This window comes from Triturus cristatus, chromosome 5_2 (genome assembly GCF_964204655.1).
Source record: "Triturus cristatus chromosome 5_2, aTriCri1.1, whole genome shotgun sequence".
In the NCBI taxonomy this organism is placed as follows: Eukaryota; Metazoa; Chordata; class Amphibia; order Caudata; family Salamandridae; genus Triturus; species Triturus cristatus.
This window is the reverse complement of record NC_140588.1, coordinates 1,028,769,259-1,028,791,888: the sequence shown is the minus strand read 5'-3', so window position 1 is coordinate 1,028,791,888 and position 22,630 is coordinate 1,028,769,259.

The window sequence follows — 22,630 nt, the reverse complement described above, 5'->3', positions numbered from 1 at the left end:
ACCCCTTTAGTTGCTACATATAGTTTCCCTTTAATGGACTTCCCTTTAAAAGAGAAATCTGTCCAAAAATAACCTTCGAGTGCAATTTTGTGCCCTGAATAACTACCAGGTTTAATATCTGGAGGTAATAATATTCTGTTCTCCCATAGTTTTAAGAAAAGATCCCTACCAATAATGGAGTACCACGCACACGAGTCTATCATCATCATGACCTCTTTTCCATCTATTAGTATGGATCCAGATGGAAACCCTTTACAATTGTTTTCAGAAACACAAGCGATGCAATTAAATTCATTGAACTCTGTAACAATCTCCTCTTCATCACAGGTAATACAATTAACTTTTTGTTGGGACCTACACATTTTTCCAAAATGACCTGGCTTTTTACATTTAACACAAACTTTAGTCCATGCTGGACATCCCTTATAGTTGCCAACATGTTCAAAACTGCCACACCTATAGCAGATCACAGGATTCCTCCTGTTGCTAAATTTATTGTCCTTGAAATTTGGATCTCTTCTAAAAAAAACAGGAGGAGTTTTCTTCTGAAAAACCTGAGGCTTCACAACTGAAACTTCAGCTACAGGATCTTGTGCTTTAACGTTGACAATAGAAGGTTGACCTCTGATTTCACTTACAAACTTCTCAGATTGTTCTATGCCTTTAGCAATATTGACCACGGCATTCAAAGAAGATTCAGTGCCTAACCACAACCTCTCTTGTATCTTTTTACTTTTAGTTTTCATCATTATCTGGTCTCTAAGCACTTGCTCGTAATTGATGGTATCAAATGCACAAGAACCAGCCAGAGAACGTAAAGCTGACACATAGTTTTCAATGGATTCATCCTCCTTTTGAGCACGGGAATAAAATTTAAATCTTTCCATCACAATGTTTATTTTCTTCCCGAATCTGGTGCTCATCTTTTTAACTGCTACCTCAAACACATTTACACCCTCAGTGCTCTCGAGAGGAGGTAAATTATCAAATTCTTTGATCCCTTGACCACCTAGACAGTGTCTTAACAAATCCAATTTCCTTTTTGGGGAACAACCTTCCTCCTCTAAAACCTCAACGTAAGCTAAAAACATAGGATACCATAAATCCCATTCCATTTTAGGATCTCCAGCTGCAGGCAAGAAATGTGGTGGTGCCGAAATATTAGACATACTAATAAAACTCCTAGTTGCTTTTACACAAATATGCAAAATAAAGTTGCTTAGAGTCTTGTTCTTTTTTTTTTTTTTTTTTTAAAATAAATGAATTTGATTAAGGAAAAAGAAGAAGAAAAAAAAAATGAAAAATATAAATTTAAATGAAAATGAGAAACGAGACTTCTCTCTTTTTCTTTTAAAACAAAAACAAAATTGTATAAGACAGGTAATGTTGCTTGTTGCACGAAATAAAGTTGTCGAAATTGATCACAGTATTCGAAACTAGACCAATCCAAGATGGCGGCCAAAAACGCGTGACATCATCACGCTCCCAGCATGCTTTGCTGACTTGGAATCTTCCGTGAGAAGGAAAGCGCGTAATCCAGATGATGTAGAAACTGGTTCCAGATAAGAACGCTGCGGCTAGAGCTAGCTCGAGCGGGTGAGTGTAGTTTTTCAAATTCTTTTCTTGAACAACCGCTACAATCTCCGCAGCCTATACACGCCAGTAATTCCGCCTTAAAATTCCCCAAATTGGTGAAAACACTGCCGCAGGCGCGATCAAAGCGCAGGATGATTCCACACACTGCCGCAGGCGCGATCAAGGCGCAAAACGATTTCACACACTGCCGCAGGCGCAATCAAAGCGCAAAACAGTTTCACACCGTGCAGATCACAAAGAGAATGTGAAAGGCACAAGTATTAACTACTCCACAACGCCACTTCCAAAACGAGCGAACAGCCGCAGGTGCAATCAAAACACATAGCATCAATACCTTGAAAGCGTCTTCAATAGTGAATGCTGTCCTCCTCTGACTCCCAGTCGTCGCCAGTGTGAAGTAAACACACGGTTCACAACAAGTGGATTCCAGGTAGATTTATTCCATCAGAGAGGACAACTTAAACAACCACACAGGACGGACTCTAACTGCTAATCAACAGTCAACCCATCATAGAACCTAGAACCCCAGTGATACAATAACACTCCATCATAGAACGTAAGCACAGATAACATGGACACTACACAGACCAATCAGATACGTTACACTGATGACACATGACAAACAAAACGCTGCCTTAGAGTTCAGATCGCACATCAAGTAAAATGTAAACCGCAAACAAACCCCCTTTGTTCTGCATTAGAGTTTGCCGCTCAAAGTGGGAATACTCGCACTTGGACAAACCTAGAGAGGGGTGCTACAGTAGGGGGAGAGATTGTGTATCATGGCGGGGCTTCATTGGGAAAATGTGCACCACAGGCATGTGCTGTGTTCCACATGAGAGTTTTGCACTCAGCCACTTGCTAGAAGCACTCTTAAGTATGCAAACGTCAGTAGAAGCCTCAGAGCCTGCAACATGGCGCTATCTTGGCTCTGTTTATCGATCCATATCATGATCAGTGTTTTCACTCCCGGGCATAATTTAACTCTTTAACAGATCAGCAGACTGCTTCATGGATCAATCGGTATTTCTCTCTGCTGATGCATTTTAATTGTGATATCCAATGGGTGATAACCCGTTCTCAAATTATCATTTAAAATAAATAGTGTTGAAGTCAGGATGGAAACGGTCTCATGATACAGCCGGTGTCTGAGATGTGGATCTGAGAAAAATGAGGTAGAAAGTGCTGGAAGGGGGATCCGTAGCACTCGAGCCAGTCTGCATCAAATAACAGTTGTGTTTACCGTTTTCAGACAGGCTGCCCCGCCAAATGGTTTGAAATCAATTAAATCAATCTCGAGAATTAATTCCCCTTCGATCCTGAAGGTCCCTGGGGGCCAACTAGCGCACCAGGTACCTTCAGTAAGCACAACGTGGCTGCATCGCAGAGAGGTGGTCTGAGGCCACGCCCCTTTGTACACCTCTCTGCAACGCAGCTCTGTGGCGCTTACTGGAGGTACCTGGTGGGCTAGTTAGACCCCAGGGACCCTCAGGATTCAAGGGGACTTAACCCCCAATGTAAAATGCGCCACGGGGTGCGTTTGTACAGTGGTGAAGGGAGGGGGCGGGGCCTCATGTGACACATGTGTAAACACGTCCTGTGGCGTGCTTTAAGTTGGGGGATTATGTCCCATTGAATCCTGAGGGTCCCTGGGGGGCAACTAGCCCACCAGGTACCTCCAGTAATCGCCACAGGGCTGCGTTGCAGAGAGGTGGTCCGAGGCCACGCCCCTTTTTACACCTCTCTACAACCATGACACAGTACCATATTATATCTAGACACCGTTTTTGTACACCTCGCAATTAGCTATGCTGCTTTATACGGGTACCTGTTACGTTTTTCTTGAAATATTTAAGAAAGCTTGAGAGACTATATATCTTGTCTCATGGAACAGGACCATATTATATCCTTGGAAACTTAATATACTTCACTATAGTTGCGATTTAATTTTGAACTCTATTGGTCGAACACTGTATAAAATGAGCCCTGAGGAAGTCTGTGATTTACACCACATAAAGACGAAGCACGTGTTGACAGCTAGGACTGCTTTTGGAGAAGTTTTAAGAAATAAAAGAAGATTAAGAAGAACTCTTGGTGTTGATTGATTAAGAACTTTGACTAACTGTGGAATTTGCTCAGGATACATTTCTTTTTCAATTTAAATGGTGTAGGAATTCTATACCTTCTGGTATATGGTGGATGGCCGTTACCTTATCCTTTGAGCTACCCAAATTTGTACTTTGATTGTCACACAACTCTGAGCAATTGTCACCCAGCCATCCGTCTTGTATAGTATTAAGAAAATAAAATTGGCACATTCAACCGACTGTAACACAGACACGGTAGTCTAAGCCATAAAATGCCCATTTGACTTGGTTTACGTGGGTAGGACATCATGAAAAGTTAAAACACAAATTAATGAGCACAAGAGCATGAATAGGACATCAAATCTCAATTCCTGTTTAGCGACACAATAGTTAAAGAAAAAACACACCATACCACAACTCAGGTTCACCATTCTCGAAGATTTTCTCTACAACACACAGAAACACTAACCAATTGTTAGTGCAGCGGGAGACAACTTGGATCAAACGCTTAAACACATTAACACCCCATGGGTTAAATGATAAAATTGAAATGACATGTTTTCTTTAAATCTTAAATATTACAGTGGACTGAATACTGAGTTTTCATCTGTATGATGTGTTGGATTGTTCATATACAGAATTATCATGTATAAAGTTAAATGGTTTCCGTATAGTTAAAAACACTGTATTAGTATATATGATGCTGTCTTCCTATTGGGGTTATGCAGATGACCAAAATTGCTCATGAACTATAATGTCAATCACATGGATAGAAGTTACACGCATGGCGAGCCTTTGAGCGGGGCACAATTCATAACTCACAACAAGGTATTACCATTCTTATTATGCATTACATCACCATCTTTTAGTTATCAACTTTATTGATTCACTTTTAATTTAGGTTTACGGATTACTTAACTTTTTTTAATATTAGCACCATAAAATATGTAAGTGCAGTAGTTTTGGGAGTCCATTTTTTGTGTTTATGGTGGATTATAAGAAGGCGGCATGCAGGCTCACGCACGTATACAGGGAAGCATTCACAATACTTAATGGCGTTCGGACCGGAATTGGTTTGGATTCTTCCTGGCAGTTGGATGTATTAGGCAGACGCGTCGGTGATTACAGTAAGTAAGACTGTGTCTTTTAAACTTTTTGATATGCATTACAATGGAGGGATGCCATTGAATTTCAAAATTGGTTTCGCACCTAGGACACATTGCACGATTGTACGGAGGAAACATAGCGCTTTGTCCTATGTGTTGACTCAGTAAGTAAAGACACATATGGCTTATTTATTTATGTACATACAATGACAAGCATGCTTGTACTAACAGGCATCTGTGTTGTTTTTCAAAGGTTTCTTTATATCACCACAGTAGCTAAACTGCGTGATGCCCAGGTATGGTAAGACGTGTTGCTTCAATGGGCTGCTCTTCACATAGATAGAGGAAGCACTTGGGCTATAAGGTATGGCGACCTTTTGTACACGGTTCAGAGACGCGTAGTAATTGGCTCAGAGAGATAGGGTATGCACTCTACACCCTGGTCATAAGGTATAGAGACTCGCGGTTCGGGTTGCATGCGATGGCATGCGATGGTTAACCTTCTAAGCATGGTTCTTTGACACATTTGAATTTTCACATGAACGCACAATATCTAATAACACCAGGAGCGCTTTAGGAGTAACGATATTCACTGTATAGCCACAGTCTATTTTGAGCACCCACACCCAGCACTCATGAATATGCCCATATGGGATAGAGAGCCTGTTATGTTATTAAGACTTCTTGCGTATTGTACATGATCAAACATATGTATTATTTGTTATTTTTATAATGCCCCTGCTGAAGGGACTTTCCCAAAATGCATTGGGAACACTTCATTGAATATTTCATGTGGATTTCCAGGTTGTAACACAATGTAATGAGAGGAATGTATCATGATCATTGTATGTTTTAAAGTTGCAACATTCAGATAAATTGGTTGTGAATAATAAAAAGAAAAAAATGTAAATAAACTGCAATACAATTGTATAAAATTATTGATGAACAAGTTTACTTAATTGTTGAAACTTAGGGGCATGTGTTTTGCACCTTGATGTGTGTGAGAGGTTTGTACACACCGCTACAGGTAACCTGTTTTCTCAGACATCAAAAACTGGATGTCAGACAACTACCTTTTGCTCAACGCTGCTAAGTCGGAGATTGTGCTTTTTGGAAACGCTCACAAGCACTGGTCAGACGAATGGTGGCCAGCACAGTTGGGTGCCTGTCCTTCCCCTAAGTCAGCTGCTCGCAACTTAGGGATACTACTTGACAACAAACTAACCCTGGCTGATCACATCAAAAATATTTCTCACACCAGCTTCGGACTCCTACGCAGCCTAAAGAAGATTTTTAAGTGGATCCCTCTAGCCTCGCGTCTACCTCTAATTCAGGGACTAATTATTAGTCGCCTAGACTACGGCAATGCTCTTTTCGCCTCTATCGGCGAAACTCTCCTGAGCAAACTCCAGGTCCTTCAAAATACTGTAGCTAGACTGGCCCTGGACCTACCTGCCCGCACCCCTTCTGCCCCCTGTCTAAAAGCGCTCCACTGGCTTCCCATAAAAAAGCGTATCAAGTTTAAAATTTGCTGTCTGGTTCACAAATCCCTAAATGGCAAAGGCCCAGTCTATCTAGCAAATAAACTTATTGACTATCGTCCAACGAGAACTCTGAGATCCTCTAGCTCGCACCTCTTAAGGGTGCCAAAAGTACGTACTGTCAAAAATGGGGACAGGTCCTTCTCTAAAATTGCACCTGAAAGCTGGAATGCTCTCCCCCTTCACCTAAGACTGGAACCCAGCCATCAGAAATTTCGTAAACTCCTAAAAACATGGCTTTTCTAAATTCTGCTTATCTTACATCTTACATCTGAGAGTCTGCTGGCGCTATGAGACCTTCGGGTGATATATGCGCCTTACAAATTCCAATACATAGACAATACATAGACATAGACATCTCCACAAACCTATTTGCGTAGTTGGAAGCAATCAACTCAAAATATTCCCTCCTAAACAATCCTAACTATAACTACTCAGTGGTGGTTGCCGCTGAGTGGTTATAGTTAGGATTGTGTTTTCTTAGGAAATACCTTTACTGTGTTGCTAATAACTTTGGCATTGTATGATGAATCTCCACAACAATTTCTAAAAAAGTGTTACGTTTTGACTAGTTTGCAAATCAAAAGTTTCAGTTTGATCTGTCAAGCGGTGGCCGAGAGAAAGCAAGATCTCAAATACATTTCTCCCATCCATTTTCCGGTAGGAACATTAGACACTGCTACAGCCCAAACCACTGAACGGATTTACACTACATTGGGTAGAAAGCTAGACCTTGGTCCAAAAAGATTGCTTCTTTGACTTGTTATAGCTCCGTTTAGTATTTTTTGAGAAATTAATGCTAGAAAAAATGGTATGTCTAGGGACGTGGAGCCTCCTTGGATCCAACGGATCTCAAGCTGAGATCTGATTGGCAGCCACCACATCAACCAGGGAGTGGTGGCAGCCATTTTAAGACTCAGTCCCAAGGCCTAATAAAAAATACAAAAAAAGACCTAGAGGCAGGGTAGAACTGCTGGTGGTGCCTAAAACTTTGCAGACAATCCAAAATCTGTAGCAATTTGTTTCAAAAAATGGAAGTGCAGGCACCCATGCTTCTTTTAATCTCCCCCCTCACCAGGGTGGGCCGGTGCCAAGGGGCAAAGGTAGGTAATATTTTGCCTCTGAGAGGTCCAGAGATGATATCCATCTGGGCCAAAGTGAGAAATGTGAGTGGGCACACAACCGTCCTACCAGAGCCTAATTTGGCACCAGAGCCCTACACCTGAGGGGGCAAAATATACTAAAATGGGGAAGGGGTTGCTTGACCCCCCTCCCTCAGCTTTAAAAAAAGCCCGGGAACCCCATCCCCCTGGGCAATCTCAGTGGCTGTGTCCCAGAGAGCCCACCCCCTGGGGCATAGTAGTTTCCCTGCCCGCACTAGCTCAGTCAAGAATACGTGTTTGCTCCCATTTGGTGGGAGCATTTTTAAATCTAGAAAAAAGATTAATGCTTTTCCTTTGAAGAGAGAGAGTCTGATAAAAGGGAATATAAACGAACCTGACCAGAATGGTTCAAAGTCCCGGTAGTAGAGGGTAGGTCAGCTGGCGACATGCTACATGCACAATATACATGAGGAACTCCTCATGTTGAAACCTACCATGTACTGTGATGCCTGGTTAGTTCACAACTTAGGGTAGTTCCAGTACTACCAGGTATCTGACTAGTGAGTCGGATGGTTGTTGTGAGTGTGCAGCCACACACCATTTGATTTTTTAGTTGTAGATAGTTTAAAACCACTTTTTGGTCCTGACGAATCGCCCGCACATTAGTCATATGACGAAAAACATGTTGACCTTTCACCTATAAGAGCGCCATAACTAGAGACATAATCCTCAGCTGAGCGCCTTATATAACTTCTTTTACTTAGGGTAGGAGGCCTCTTGATTAAAGTTACCGTCGCTGGTACTCCCAACCCTATTTGAGATTCACTATAAACACACATTCATCTACACACAATAGATCCCTCACCCCCACATCACCTTACGGCTGTTGGTAAAAGATCTCCGTTAAAGTGCCCCATCTAAAGGGAGCCATCGGGTTTCGCACCGCCGACGCGATGAGGAGCAGCCCGATGATGAAGCATGACACCCTACCAGGTGTGTGAAGGCATTATAATCCAACAAAATGGATTACCAACTTTGAACCATTTCCTTTTATATGACTCTCTCTTCAAAGGAACAGCATTAATCTTTTTTCTAGACTTCTGTTAGGGCATTTATGCTGGACCTTCCCAAAAGCCCTGTTGTCCCCTCTTTGATAACTTGTACTAGCATTTTTAAATCTCCCACCAAAGGGAAGCAAACACCTAAGTCTGCTCCTATCCAACAGGAAATATAAAAATGCTACCGCTGGCTGAGAGCAGACTTTCTATTTTCCTTGCCCATGCGGGCAGGGAGACAGAACACATATTTCTCCTGCTCAGAGGCACGTGAGCCCCTCCCCTTAATTATTATATTTGACCCAAGGGGGTTGTGTCCCCAGTGCCTATTAAGGCTCAGGAGGGGAACAACATAACCCCTCCCCCTTTTTGTTGAACTTAGCCCCAGAGTATGTGGTCCCTGAGGCCTAATGAGGCATCGAGACGGGGGTAAGAGGGCCCCTTTCCCTTCTTAAATGTAATTAGAGGTATTGAACATGCTATAAATCTTTGTATTGAAGAGTGACTCTGGGTGCAGATGACAGTTGACGACTAACGTCCATTATGTTCCACACAAGTTTTTTGGTTCTGCTAAAAAAAATTCCAACAGGGCAAAGATTCTATGTATCAGATACTATGTATTGGAAGCAGACTTGAGTTATTAGACAGAATCGTCTCAGCGTGACATTTTCTACATAACATAGAAGGCTGTGTGCACCAGATAATAACTCTGTACATGTGCTTGTTTAGCTTCAGAAGATGGTATCTGTAACATTTTCAGCACAGTAGGAAGGCTGCAGGTAGCATTACCTTAATCACCTTATGACCTCGTATATTTTAAGCAAATAGTGTCTCTAGACTGTTCTTAGTAGATACCTTTTACTACTGTTAGGTGTACTTTTCATGAGAACACCACTCGTGTAGGTGAGTTGGCGCTATATAAACCGAAACCGAAGGTAACATGCACTGCAAGCTGTGGCCGGCGGTAGCATTTTTCCCGAATGGGTAAAAAGACAGACTTCTTGGTGGGTTAACACGTGACCGTGGGTCCTGAACCACTGCTGTTGCCATACTGCCTAGTAGCAAAAGACAAAAAGACTCTTTTTATTCCAGGGTGTAAGAAGGTATTAGAGTGCCTTACATGAGATCCAGTACGTTACACAAAGAGACATTCATTTATTTTTAGGCATGGATAGATTTCAATTACGTGGTTTGCCCAGGATCACAGGAGGATGAGTCGACGCTGAGACTTTAAATTGGTTTGCCTGCTTGTTTATATTAGGTAGCACGCAATTTATATTGAGCATGTTAATGTAAACACTAAGGGGCAGATTTACAAGCCACTTGCGCCACTTTTGCGTCACTTTTCCCATGTTAAAAGTGACGCAAAAGTGGCGCAAGGGGCTTGTAAATAAGCCCCTAAGAGCCTTAGCCAACACCCACATAGTCGAACACTGACGACAGCTGCATACCTTAGAAACACTTAAATCAGAGTTCTACCCTTCGTGTTTTGTTTTTTTTTTTACACTGTGCCTCGCCGCTTCTCTATTTCGGAAAATGTTTCTAATTTTGCCCGGGCCGGAAGTGGGATGTTTGCAGTCTGCGAGGGCTCTCAGGTGATGGGAGGAGGGGTCTTGTCTACAGCGCTCCCTCGTGCAATGCCATCACGGGTGGCATAGTGCCAATATCGGCAACCGTTATCATAGCACACATCAGTACATAATCATAATAAAACACATGACACTGAATGTAAGTGGAGAAATATTGCTGCAGGTTTATTAGCATAATAAATATGCAAACACGGTGGGTTATCTTACGGGCGATCCCAGGGCAGGCCAGCCCCATGCCGCCTGCCCGTCTGATAAGCCTAGAGTCACCATGGCAACGCCAATTGGTGTCTACCAAATGTTGGGAGGGTCCCCCCCTCCCATCCGTGGACCTCCAGTCCACATGCTTCACCACGCCCCCCCGTGATGGGTGGGCGGAGCATACATGGCAGCCCCCGGTTGCTCAGACCCACAACCGCCTGTCGGTTAGCGGGGCGCCGTAGGTCTTCCAGTGGACACGCTAAAAGATCCCTGGGTATCCTGGCTTAGCACCACACGGTGCTGCTGCATGCTATACCCCTTGGTATGTGCAGACCCTGGATCGCCCTGTAACTCCTCCTGCAACACAAAGTGAAAATTGTTAGAAAAAACCTCCCCCCCCTTCTTGTCCCTCCAGATGCCGGGTAAGCGGATGGGCGGGCAAGGCAAACGAGCGGACAAGAGGGCGAGGAGGGGGCGGGGACCGAATATGTACCCCCCCCCCTTGGCACCTCCCCGCCGGAAGCAGCTACCTGACTGGGGTCTCCCTAGGTCAAGCCCAGGGACACGACCTCCCACCCCTGTGCCTTCCTGTGGCACTAAGGCGGCCGCCCTCAAGGGGCGGGCCGCTGCGCAACCCCCCCCCGGGCAGCCTTACATAGTGCCAATATCGGCAACCGTTATCATAGCACACATCAGTACATAATCATAATAAAACACATGACACTGAATGTAAGTGGAGAAATATTGCTGCAGGTTTATTAGCATAATAAATATGCAAACACGGTGGGTTATCTTACGGGCGATCCCAGGGCAGGCCAGCCCCATGCCGCCTGCCCGTCTGATAAGCCTAGAGTCACCATGGCAACGCCAATTGGTGTCTACCAAATGTTGGGAGGGTCCCCCCCTCCCATCCGTGGACCTCCAGTCCACATGCTTCACCACGCCCCCCCGTGATGGGTGGGCGGAGCATACATGGCAGCCCCCGGTTGCTCAGACCCACAACCGCCTGTCGGTTAGCGGGGCGCCGTAGGTCTTCCAGTGGACACGCTAAAAGATCCCTGGGTATCCTGGCTTAGCACCACACGGTGCTGCTGCCTGCTATACCCCTTGGTATGTGCAGACCCTGGATCGCCCTGTAACTCCTCCACAGCCTTGGGAGTGGCCACCGTCACTACCAGGGCCCCCCACCAAGGTAGACCTATTTCCTTACAACCTGCTGCAGCCAAAGCTTCCCCTAGGTCCAGTAGGAAAAGAACCGTGCCTAAACCAGGGAGGTGCACCCCATCTCCCTCCCGGCACCCTGTGGACTTGGCGTGTGTAAGACCATGCCTGATGAAGCCCAAAACCTCTTTGCTCTGCGCAACTGCGCATGGCTCCAGGTGGACCTTTTTACCTACAGCAACTGATACCGGGCTTCTCCCAGGTCCAGCCAAGACAATCTACGCCCAGCTGGACCGGCGGGCGGCCTGCCCCACAGGACAGGTGCCCTCATCCTTTCTAACTCCCCCGTGGATTTTGACTGAAATGACCGTAAACCTAAAACTAGGCGTTGGTCCAATGTAGCCTTTGAATGGTTGAAGAACAATCCCCTTGACAAGACACTCGTGCCTGACAGTGCCAATGCGGGAGGGGTAAGAGTTGACAAGCCCGCCTTACCTCCTCCTTCACTCAGTTGGAGTATGTCCATCGCATTCCAAGAGTCACCACCAAATGAGAAGCCTTGCCCTCCCAAACTTTTGCTAGTATACCAGGGAGAGACAGGACTGAGTGACCACAGAGGAGGACCAACGTGTAAAATTCTTCACTATCTTGGATACTGGGTACGCCAATTGTTCTCCTGCTAATTGGTAGCCCAAAAGCATTACCCTGGGGTTTCCCTCAATCATGTGGACATATCGCCCCCGAGGAAGGCCACTTCCACAACCTGCATAGCTGCCAGCCAGTGCTGGAGGGCAGGATACGTTACCCGGTACCGATACTCGCGTCCATGGTACCTGTTTCGTCGAACTCAAGGACGGGCTACTAAGTGAGCAACCAGGCTCCGCCCACTCCTGCCTGGCAGAGCCCTTGCGGGAGGAGGTAAGGGTTGACAAGCCTACCTTCCTTCCTCTTTCACTCCGTTGGAGTACGCCCATCGTATTCCATCAGTCACCACCCAAAGTGAAGCCTTGCCCTCCCAAAATTCTGCTATTATACCAGGGAGAGACAGGACAGAGTGGCCACAGAGGAGAACCACGTGTAAAATGCTTCTCTATTTGAATACTGGGAAAGCCAAATTGTTCTCCTGCAGATTGTAGCCCAAAGTGTTACCCTGGTGCTTCCCTTAATCATATGGACCATGGCCCTGTTGGAAGGCCACCTGCATAGCTGCCAGCCAGTGCTGGAGGGGGGAGAAGTTACCCGGTACTGATGCTCGCATCAAGGTACCTGTTTCGTCTAACTCAAGGGCGTGCTACTAAGTGAGCAACCAGGCTCCGCCCTAGAACCCCGAGGCCAAACCCAAGCCCCTCCAAGTTCTGCTGCCTCACCTGCCTGTTAACACGAATCCCAGGGCAGACCACCGGCCTATAATCCATGCTTGGCCATGCCGAGCTAAAATACCTCTGAACAGCCTGACAACAAGCTAACCACCAGCATTGAGTTCTGAATGTTTCTGACGCTGCCAAGAAACATGCCATAAAAGTAACAATTCAACCTTCTATGAAACAAACGTGCCCTTCTGGCGATCCGAGTAGTGCTCCCGCCAAGCCGGCAGCCCTACTCAGGCAACCCGCACCCTCTTGGCACTGACACACCCCCGCCCCAGCTGCCCTCGAGTGCCTGGTCGTGTGTAGCCACAACCTAGGTTTCATCACTGCGTCATACCGGGGTATGATGACCCATCTAACTCGACTGCTGAGTGCCTATTGCACCATCGCAAGTATGCCTTTGCCTGCTCAGGGTCTGGCTGAAAAGTTGGAAGGCATTGACCCCCCAGCCCAGGGTGAAGATGTCAGCATTACAGTACCTGGTGCTATAGACGGTCCCTGACCCTGATGGGACAGAAAGCAAATCCCTTGCTCCTGTTGAGCACGAACCCAAAACCAATTGCTCACCATGGTTTAATACCTTCCTGCTGCTAATCATTCCTAGCTGAATGTTGACAAATCCATGTTCTGTAATGGCACTACTTCGCAGCCTGCACCATTCTGCCAGTGCCGAAAAGACCTTTGGCATGCTGCCTGGCCTCATCAATCTTGCCCTGTTCTAGCAGCGCCCGCTTCAGCCGTGGAGCAAACAACTCGCCGGTACCCCCAAACTGGCCCTGATGCGAGACAAACCGGGCCAAGGCACAACAGTGGGTGTACTAACTAATAGCAGGTCTAACAGCGTCAACAGGCATCCTCAGCTTACAATAGGCGTGATGGAGTGAGGGTATCCAGTGAGAATCCAGATGACAACTTCCCATCTGACCGACCGTGGTGGGAACCACTCCTGTATATTCTAGTACACATGGTCCCAGTTCACCTGTCACTGCCTGATGCACGTGACCTAGGTACATGGTCCCCTAGCATGGCGGCATGCCATTGAGACCACCATCCAGTCCCCGATAAGTACCACTATCTGCCTATGCTACAATCTTGCCTGTTCCTTCCTGCCCAGATATACCACGCGATGGTTGCTCTCCTCCGTCACTTGGCCCGACCACACCTAGCAGAACAAACACAGCGAGAGGAAGCAGCCTGTGACCTACCCCAAGACTCTACGAAATCCTCCTACCAAATGACGTGGGAGCTCGCGGACCCCTATTGCTCCAGGAATTGGAGGGGGGGGAAGGGGCCGTCCTATCTGGAGATGTGTGTAGAGGAGGACCGCGGCCTAGAGTACCTATTGTAGGGTGCAACGATCGCCTGATGTGTCTGATACTAATAACCGTAGTAACAACTCAATCAGCACAGGGCTAGTTGCCCCCTCCCCGTCTTACAACCGTGCGTGACAAGCGGGGGGATTAAAGGAAGGCTAACCCCGGTCAAACACAAAGCACCACCACGTGGCTGTGCCCAAAAAACCACCAACCCGCATCAAACCGACCCGATGGAAAGACAACCAGCGCCTAAAGCTCTACCCCCGCGGATGACCCTGCACATATATGAAACGCACACCCCCACGCATAGTCTGAGATAGGCCGCAAGATGACAGAAAACATCAACACCATATCTAATGTCGCTTTGACCGCCGACTGCGAGGAGACACGCATGCGGCAGCCCGGAGGACACCACACCTCAAATCGTTCCAAGACCGCGAAACATAGCCAGACAGGAGCATGTTGCACCCGCTCCCCATGATCAATATAAGGGAAATCGGGAACACAAATTAATGACTAGTGTAGCCAACCGAGTCGGTAGCTGTGCTGAACACCCAAGGCCTCCCCCAGGGCAAAGCCGGTCCTCACCCCGGAAGCGTGCTTTGCAGGCCGAGGCAACTTGTGCGTGCTTGCACCCCGTGACCACACCCGAGTGATGCACCCGGTGTCCCCTCTTGTGTCGCTGCAACCATAAAACATCATGTAAACCTGTCCCTGGTGACACCCTGAGTACCTGCACCCGGGTCCCCCTGTGCTTGAGGAAGCTATTCTGTGCCTAGGTGACGCCCCTCTCGACTGGTGATTTGCTGTTTCTGTCATTGCATGCCGATATATGATCCAGCAAGACATCCCCGGCACGTCAGGGGTGTAGGCTTAGTCACTGGTAGTTAGTTGCCTAAGAAATCAGCAGCAACTGGGCTAGTGAATAAAGTTGCAACGTTAGCTTAGAGCGCTGACTGTTGCTTAAGATGCAGGCCCCTGCCTAATATTGCTGCACATACCAAACATGATACCCCTAGCCATACATATAGCAGCCGGGCCGTTATGCCACACCCCTTCCCCGGCTGCCTACCTAGTTTGTCTCAAGTGCAAACCTATTAAAGACAAGAGCCTTCAGAGTCCAGGGTCTATAGAAGGATTGCCTCATATGCTGTGGCAACAGACGAATTTCCCCCCAAACAGTGAGCCACCCAAGAGAAAACTACAGCACCGCCCAGCAGCACTACACTCCTAGATAAGTTGGCAAATACTCCATTATCTTTAGCTTAATAAGGCGGTGCAAATATAAATTGAAGCACGCATAATGTGGGACCCTTTTCACGTACTAGCCCTTAAACCCTAGCTTAGGCGCTGCCACCCGTGAGCTGTGCAAAACCACCGATCGATCCCCGTACCGGCTGGCCGTAACAACCGTATCACTAAGAAGGGATGGCAACGGAGCGCTTCATATAATCGCGGTTGTTCCCTAATGCCCTATCCATTCTCCAATCTCCAGCTGGACTCGTTCTCTTCCCGAGCGAAGGTCAGCAGTATCACCCTGACCTATAATAAGAGATACAAAGAAAGCCAGTGACACGATGTGCACGTGCTGGCTCAGACCCAACCTACACCAGAGGAGCACAGGAGCCTTGCACCAGGTCTGATGCTTCTGATGTTGGTGTCTGAAGACATCACCATGCCTCCCGCTACGGTCTGGCCAGCTCCCCACTCCGAAAACGCCGGCTGACTTCACCGGATCGTGCTACCCCATCTCGGCGTGTACTACAAGACACCAAACATTCCTGCTTTATCATCAGCACTCAGACGCTAAACCGACGGTGGAGCCAACATTAACCCCGACCGTGCCCCATGCCTGCCGCACCCGCCTATGGGAGCGGCCTCCTAATGCCGGAAGATCTTAATTGCATACTCCCCCCTCATACTAGAGCGGATTCATTCCAGCGTGGCCCCATGACCGTATCAATGCCTGAAAACCAAAACTAAATGCCATTGCAGCGGCCCCCCCCTGTATGGGAGCGTCATCAGTATGCCTACAATCTATATCGCGCCTGACCCAATGGGGACTGAATACCATACCCCAGCGGCGAGACTTCCGTGCCGTGCGTTAAACCATTGGAGTAATTCGTTATCTGAACGAAGTTGCAAGAGAAATCAGATTCAACGAATGAAGTATGCCTCCATTACAAAAGATTCGCTGTACTCTACCTCCTGCGGCACACAAGCGCCGATCGCACCCACACATCATGGCCACTAAATGCAAGCATCAAAAGCTGTTTGTTCCGACACCCACTCTTTGTCTGCATATAGTCACCATCCGTTCTCACACAACATGGTTGCCGATGATTTACTTGTGCCCAGAACTCTGCCATGCTTTGTACAGCTAGCCTCCCGAAACTCTAGCGTGCGGCCTAGAGATAATAATTTGCCTTCCCTGCAACCAAGCACCACTGTAGCCGCTGGCACCGGCCCCAACTCCCGCCGCACAATTCACCTGGCTCACCCATCCCGGGCAAGAACCACGCCGTCTGACCCACCAGCAAGACGCGACGCTCCGATTCCGGCACCCGGGGCAGAGGAGGGAGTAGCGCCCCCTTGCCAGTTCCATACCCATACAAGAAACCAAGCGGGGCGCGGTTAACCCGCTCTATCTTTGTGAGGGTCATTCACCTAGGGGAACCGAATGAGGGCCAAAAACCATGGGAACGATGACATGCCTTACAAAGGAACCTGGAGGGGGGTCGCAGCCAGCGCGCTACCAGTGGACATGAATTCCAATCTACATCATGTGATCCGCGTTTGGCCAGTGATATACGATTTCTTACAGTACGCGCTTCGCTACTCGAGCATGCGCGACCCAAACCCTCGGTTTTGGTGAGCATCCAACTCACCCTTCCCCCTCAGGCCCAGCATGGTTCGGAAGGAGTGAGCCCGGGATCATATATGGCGCAAACCGCCAGAGGTTGGAGCGCTTACCTAGCTCCTTAGTACATTAGCCATTCAGTGCGGGGAGGACGAGAAATGCCAGGAGGTGGCAGAGGAGGGAATTGTATCGATGGGTCTCATGCACGCACAGCACGAGCTCTGCCACTGAGCTACCCTGCATATGGCAGGGGGGTGGAGGTGCGGGTGGCCCCCATGGCGACTCTCAGTAAAGGCCCTGGCAAGACGTGCTGGTCCACCAGAATGCGTGAATTCAGGGACCACCCTTTGCAGCATCGGTACCTAATCTGCGGGCTACTTGTACCCGGAAGGCGCTGCTGGCCATGGAGCTGCACCACATCTCCTCCCCCCCCCCCCACTGCATCCGCGATCATCGCTAACACCCGGACCGCCACCGCATTGACACCGGAGCCTGCACGGGCTCAGGACCATTCCGCACAGGCGCCGACCCAACATAGAGCCCTGGATGAGACCCGTTCCCGATAACGTGGACTGCCCGGGCCCCCGCTCCGCTGGGAGCTAGAGAAACACATGCATGAAGGCGCAGCTGCTGTCCCCCCTGCCGTATTGCGAACGGGCCAGGAACCAGGGGAAAGGGCGCCGCGCGGTGCTCTTCGCACACCCCCTTTCACAGAGGCGGTCTAGCGTGCCCGAGGCCCTCCACTGCCAAATGGGCACGGCCTCTCGCGCCTACCCCGAAAGCCATATCTCGCCTCTCATGCTGGAAGAGGAGGGAGCGACACGCAAGCCCCACCGCAATGGAGGGTGAAGGGATTGCGGGAAGGTTCATCCCTGCTGGCTACCTCCTCCCTAGATCCCCGTCAAGCCCCGGGGACCCGTCGAGCTGGTACCTTGCCAGCGCAGCCTGCTGTGTTCTCGGAGTGCGTCCCCCACCCTCTCACCACTGAGGGGGATCGCAGCCGTGGCCAGGCCGGCCAGTCCCAGATACTACCCTGAGGCAGGGAGATCGGGTAGTGGCGTAGTGCCTCACCGCGATAATTATGCACAGCAGCTCTCACGAAGAGGACGACAGGGAGGTTGGAAAGGCGAGAGCCTTGGGCTGTATTAAGCAGCGCGAGACAGATTAATTTGTAGGGGTGCTGCACTAATCACACCACCCCGCACACAAACATCAGAGCACCAACGTGCCCAGTATATATGCCCACAATGAAATTGGAGCGCTGCACTAGAGCCCCGCGTTTTCCCTGCGCAAACGGACTCACCGATGTGGACGCGCCCTCGAGGCTAAGGGGCATTCAAAATTCATCCTACCCGGCCTCACGCAAAACCTGGACACCTGTGGTACCAACGAACCACGTGAAACGACACGGCGTGGAGGCTCTGTGAAAGGGACAAAACACACCCGGACTACTCGGACTGTGCTGAACTGCTACACCCCGCCACCAAAATCCCCAGCAGGGGCAGGGCATGCGAGACGACCATACCAATAACATATCCTCCGAGCTACAAGCTCCGCGACTCACCGCACACAGAAGAGGCGCACCAGCCAGACCAGCGGGCCACCCCGTGGCATCTTGCCAGCAAACGATGGACGGCGAGCCGGGCCAAGGCGCGCGAGTCACGACCAGGCCCGGAGATACCAGCGACGAGACGACGCAAGCACTTCAAGGCAAACGAGCGGACAAGAGGGCGAGGAGGGGGCGGGGACCGAATATGTACCCCCCCCCCTTGGCTCCTCCCCGCCGGAAGCAGCTACCTGACTGGGGTCTCCCTAGGTCAAGCCCAGGGACACGACCTCCCACCCCTGTGCCTTCCTGTGGCACTAAGGCGGCCGCCCTCAAGGGGCGGGCCGCTGCGCAACCCCCCCCCCGGGCAGCCTTACAAAGTGCAGGAAGAGGTAAGAAAGTGCAAGAGCAGAAATGTCCAATCACTGTCACTGCTTGGCTTCATGATAACGCCATACAGTGATTGGTCATGCTCCAGAGCCAATCCAGCCGCTGTTTCCTTACCGGGTTATGTTGCACGCATTTCCACTTTCACTTTTGCAATGCTATCGCAGTTCGCCTTGTTTATGCATAAGGCTCCCAGTTTTCCGTGTTTACTGATTTTTACCGTAAAATACTGACAGAAATCATTGTGTTTTCTATCTGTATTTATTTTTAAAAGTGGAAAAATACAGAAAATTGAACATCTTTGAGGATTTACTACCCATGCTGTCATTCATGAATTCCAAGTCATTAGCTAGCTATTGAGATTGACAGCATGGGGAGTTAAAACAAGCATTGGCAAAGCCAATAGGTCTCGCTTTTGGGACCTTATAAGTGTTTAGCCATGCAACAGTTGATGTTGTTGCACCAAGGATATTGTGCTGCTTAACTAAATACTTATAAGGTTCCAAAAGCGAGACCTAATGGCTATGCCAATGCTTGTTTCATATTATAGTTAAAAATCCTTACTACCCCAATGCGCAACTCATCCCTGTACCTAAAAATGCCTTATTACCCAATGCACTGCCTAACAATAAGTCCCAAAAAACCCTTCCTACCAATTCACTACCCATCCTTGAACCCTAAAAACCCCTTACTACTCCTGTACATTGCCCATCCCTGGACACTAAAAACTAGGTGTGGGCGATATATTCCGCTCCGCCGGCAGAATTGGCAGAATTTTGGCCACTCCATGTAACGCTTGTAATGCAGAGTTCAAGCCAAATTCCTCCAACCGCCACTTGGCAGAGTTTTTTCTCTTGCACGGCTCACCAATGGTAAGTTGCCAAGTGCAAGCAAGATTTGGCATCTCCTAGGGTGATTTTCAGTGGCAAAGAGGGCACCCAGCAAGATTTATGCAACACAGAAAACTGCTACTCATGTAGATTCTGTGCTAGTAAAAAATCTACCCGAGTGGAAGCAAAATCAATTCGAAAAGCTGCGCCCTCTGGCTCGCCGTGTTGTGTCGTTCGTGCTGTTTTTTCAGTTTGAAACAAGCTCCCAGTGCTGAATCACAGCACGAGCATTGTGAAGTGCCTAATACCGTCTGTTCAAGGAATTCCACAGAATCTCGCTGAATTTTACAATGACTCCGTGGAGTTCCATGAAGTGGAACTCCGCAAGTTCTGCCCAGGACTACTGAAAACTCCAGACATCCCTAAAACATCCTATCACTGAGCCCTAAAATTCCCTTAACACCCTTAAAACCAAAAGTTACAATTTTAAAATAAATAAACATTTTAAAATAAATATTTAAAATTATATATATATTTTTTTAAAAGTATTATTCACCTTTCCTCGTCATTATATATGTGTACATATGTATGTATATATGATCATAAGTATATATACTATGTAATATATAAACGCATCTAATATAAATAGATACGTATATATAACGACTCGTAACTATTGAAAAATATAGTTACCAGTGGGAGAAGTAAGAAAAAAAGCTGCCTGCGACGTAAAGACCCCTTAGTCCTTTTCTGCGATGGAAAGTTTCCCAAACTACAATCTGTGATGTAGAGTTGACATTCAGTCCGAGTGCATCTCTCGTTCGCTGCTGAGTGAGGCAGCACGTGTGAGGGCCCCGCTGTACTCAGTTTGACGTCTCTCATCTCCCAGCCTAAACACTCCTGGACAAAAGGAACTGCACAATGTCTGTGAAGTGAAGCACCTGCATCTGGGATGCACAGTACACTTGCATCTGGGATGCACAGTCCATTTGCATCTGGGAGGCACAGTACACTTGCATTTGGGACACACAGTACACTTGCATCTGGGATTTACATTACATTTGCGTCTGTGATGCACAGTACACTTGCATCTGGGATGCACGTACACTTGCATCTGGGAAGCACAGTACACTTGCATCTGGGATTTACATTACACTTGCATCTGGGATGCACAGTACACTTGCATCTGGGATGCACAGTACACTTGCATCTGGAATGTACATTACACTTGCATCTGGGATTTACATTACATTTGCGTCTGTGATGCACAGTACACTTGCATCTGGGATGCACGTACACTTGCATCTGGGAAGCACAGTACACTTGCATCTGGGATTTACATTACACTTGCATCTGGGATGCACAGTACACTTGCATCTGGGATGCACAGTACACTTGCATCTGGAATGTACATTACACTTGCATCTGGGATGTACATTACATTTGCGTCTGGGATGCACAGTACACTTGAATCTGGGATGCACAGTACACTTGTGTCTGGAATGTACATTACACTTGCAACTGGGATGCACATTACATTTGCATCTGGGATGTACATTACATTTGCGTCTGGGATGCACAATACACTTGCATCTGGGATGCACAGTACACTTGCATCTGGGATGCACAGTACACTTGCATCTGGGATGCACAGTAAACTTGCATCTGGAATGTACATTACACTTGCATCTGGGATGCACAGTAAACTTGCATCTGGGACGCACAGTACACTTGCATCTGGGATGCACAGTACACTTGCATCTGGGACGTACAGTCCACTTGCATCTGGGATGTACATTGCATTTGCATCTGGGATGTACATTGCATTTGCATCTGGGATGCACAGTACACTTGCATCTGGGATGCACAGTAGACTTGCATCTGGGATGTACATTACACTTGCATCTGGGAGGCACAGTACACTTGCATCTGGAATGCACAGTATACTTGCATCTGGAATGTACATTACACTTGCATCTGGAATGTACATTACACTTGCATCTGGGATGTACATTACATTTGCGTCTGGGATGCACAGTACACTTGCATCTGGAATGCACAGTATACTTGCATCTGAAATGTACATTACACTTGCATCTGGGATGTACATTACATTTGCATCTGGGATTCACAGTACACTTGCATCTGGAATGCACAGTATACTTGCATCTGGAATGTACATTACACTTGCATCTGGGATGTACATTACATTTGCATCTGGGACGCACAATACACTTGCATCTGGGACGTACAGACCACTTGCATCTGGGAGGCACAGTACACTTGCATCTGGGACGCACAATACACTTGCATCTGGGACGTACAGACCACTTGCATCTGGGATGTACACTACATTTGCGTCTGGGATGCAAGGTTCATTACTGCTCTGCGCGCTGAGGCGCACAGTGACTGTGTGCCCTGGTGTCAGCACACTGCACTCGGACACAGATGGCATGACTAGGTACAGCAGGGTCAGAGGGAAACTGCTACTCTCGAGCAAGGTGCTGAAGCAGAATCCGTCGGGTACCCCCCCAACCCCAGCTCTGGTTATCAGTATCCCTCGGAGCAGGGGGGAGAGACATCATTACTTCTAGATCAAGGTTCCGACACTGGACCTCATTGTGTGATTCCGGACACATTACTATATCTCCACTTGACAGGGGCCTCATATCTGCTATTAATCGGGAGTGCTTAGAAACGCCTTAAATCCAGTATGAAGCACTATGTACATATTATAACTGGAATTTCGTATGGCACGGATTGTGCATGTGGAAGTCAAAGGGCTGCTGCCCCATTTGAGGGTTTCAGCCTAGCCAGCAGCGACGAAGGCTGCCTCAACGCCGGGGACATGGGGGCGCGGGCACAAATGGCGGGGGGACCTCCCAATA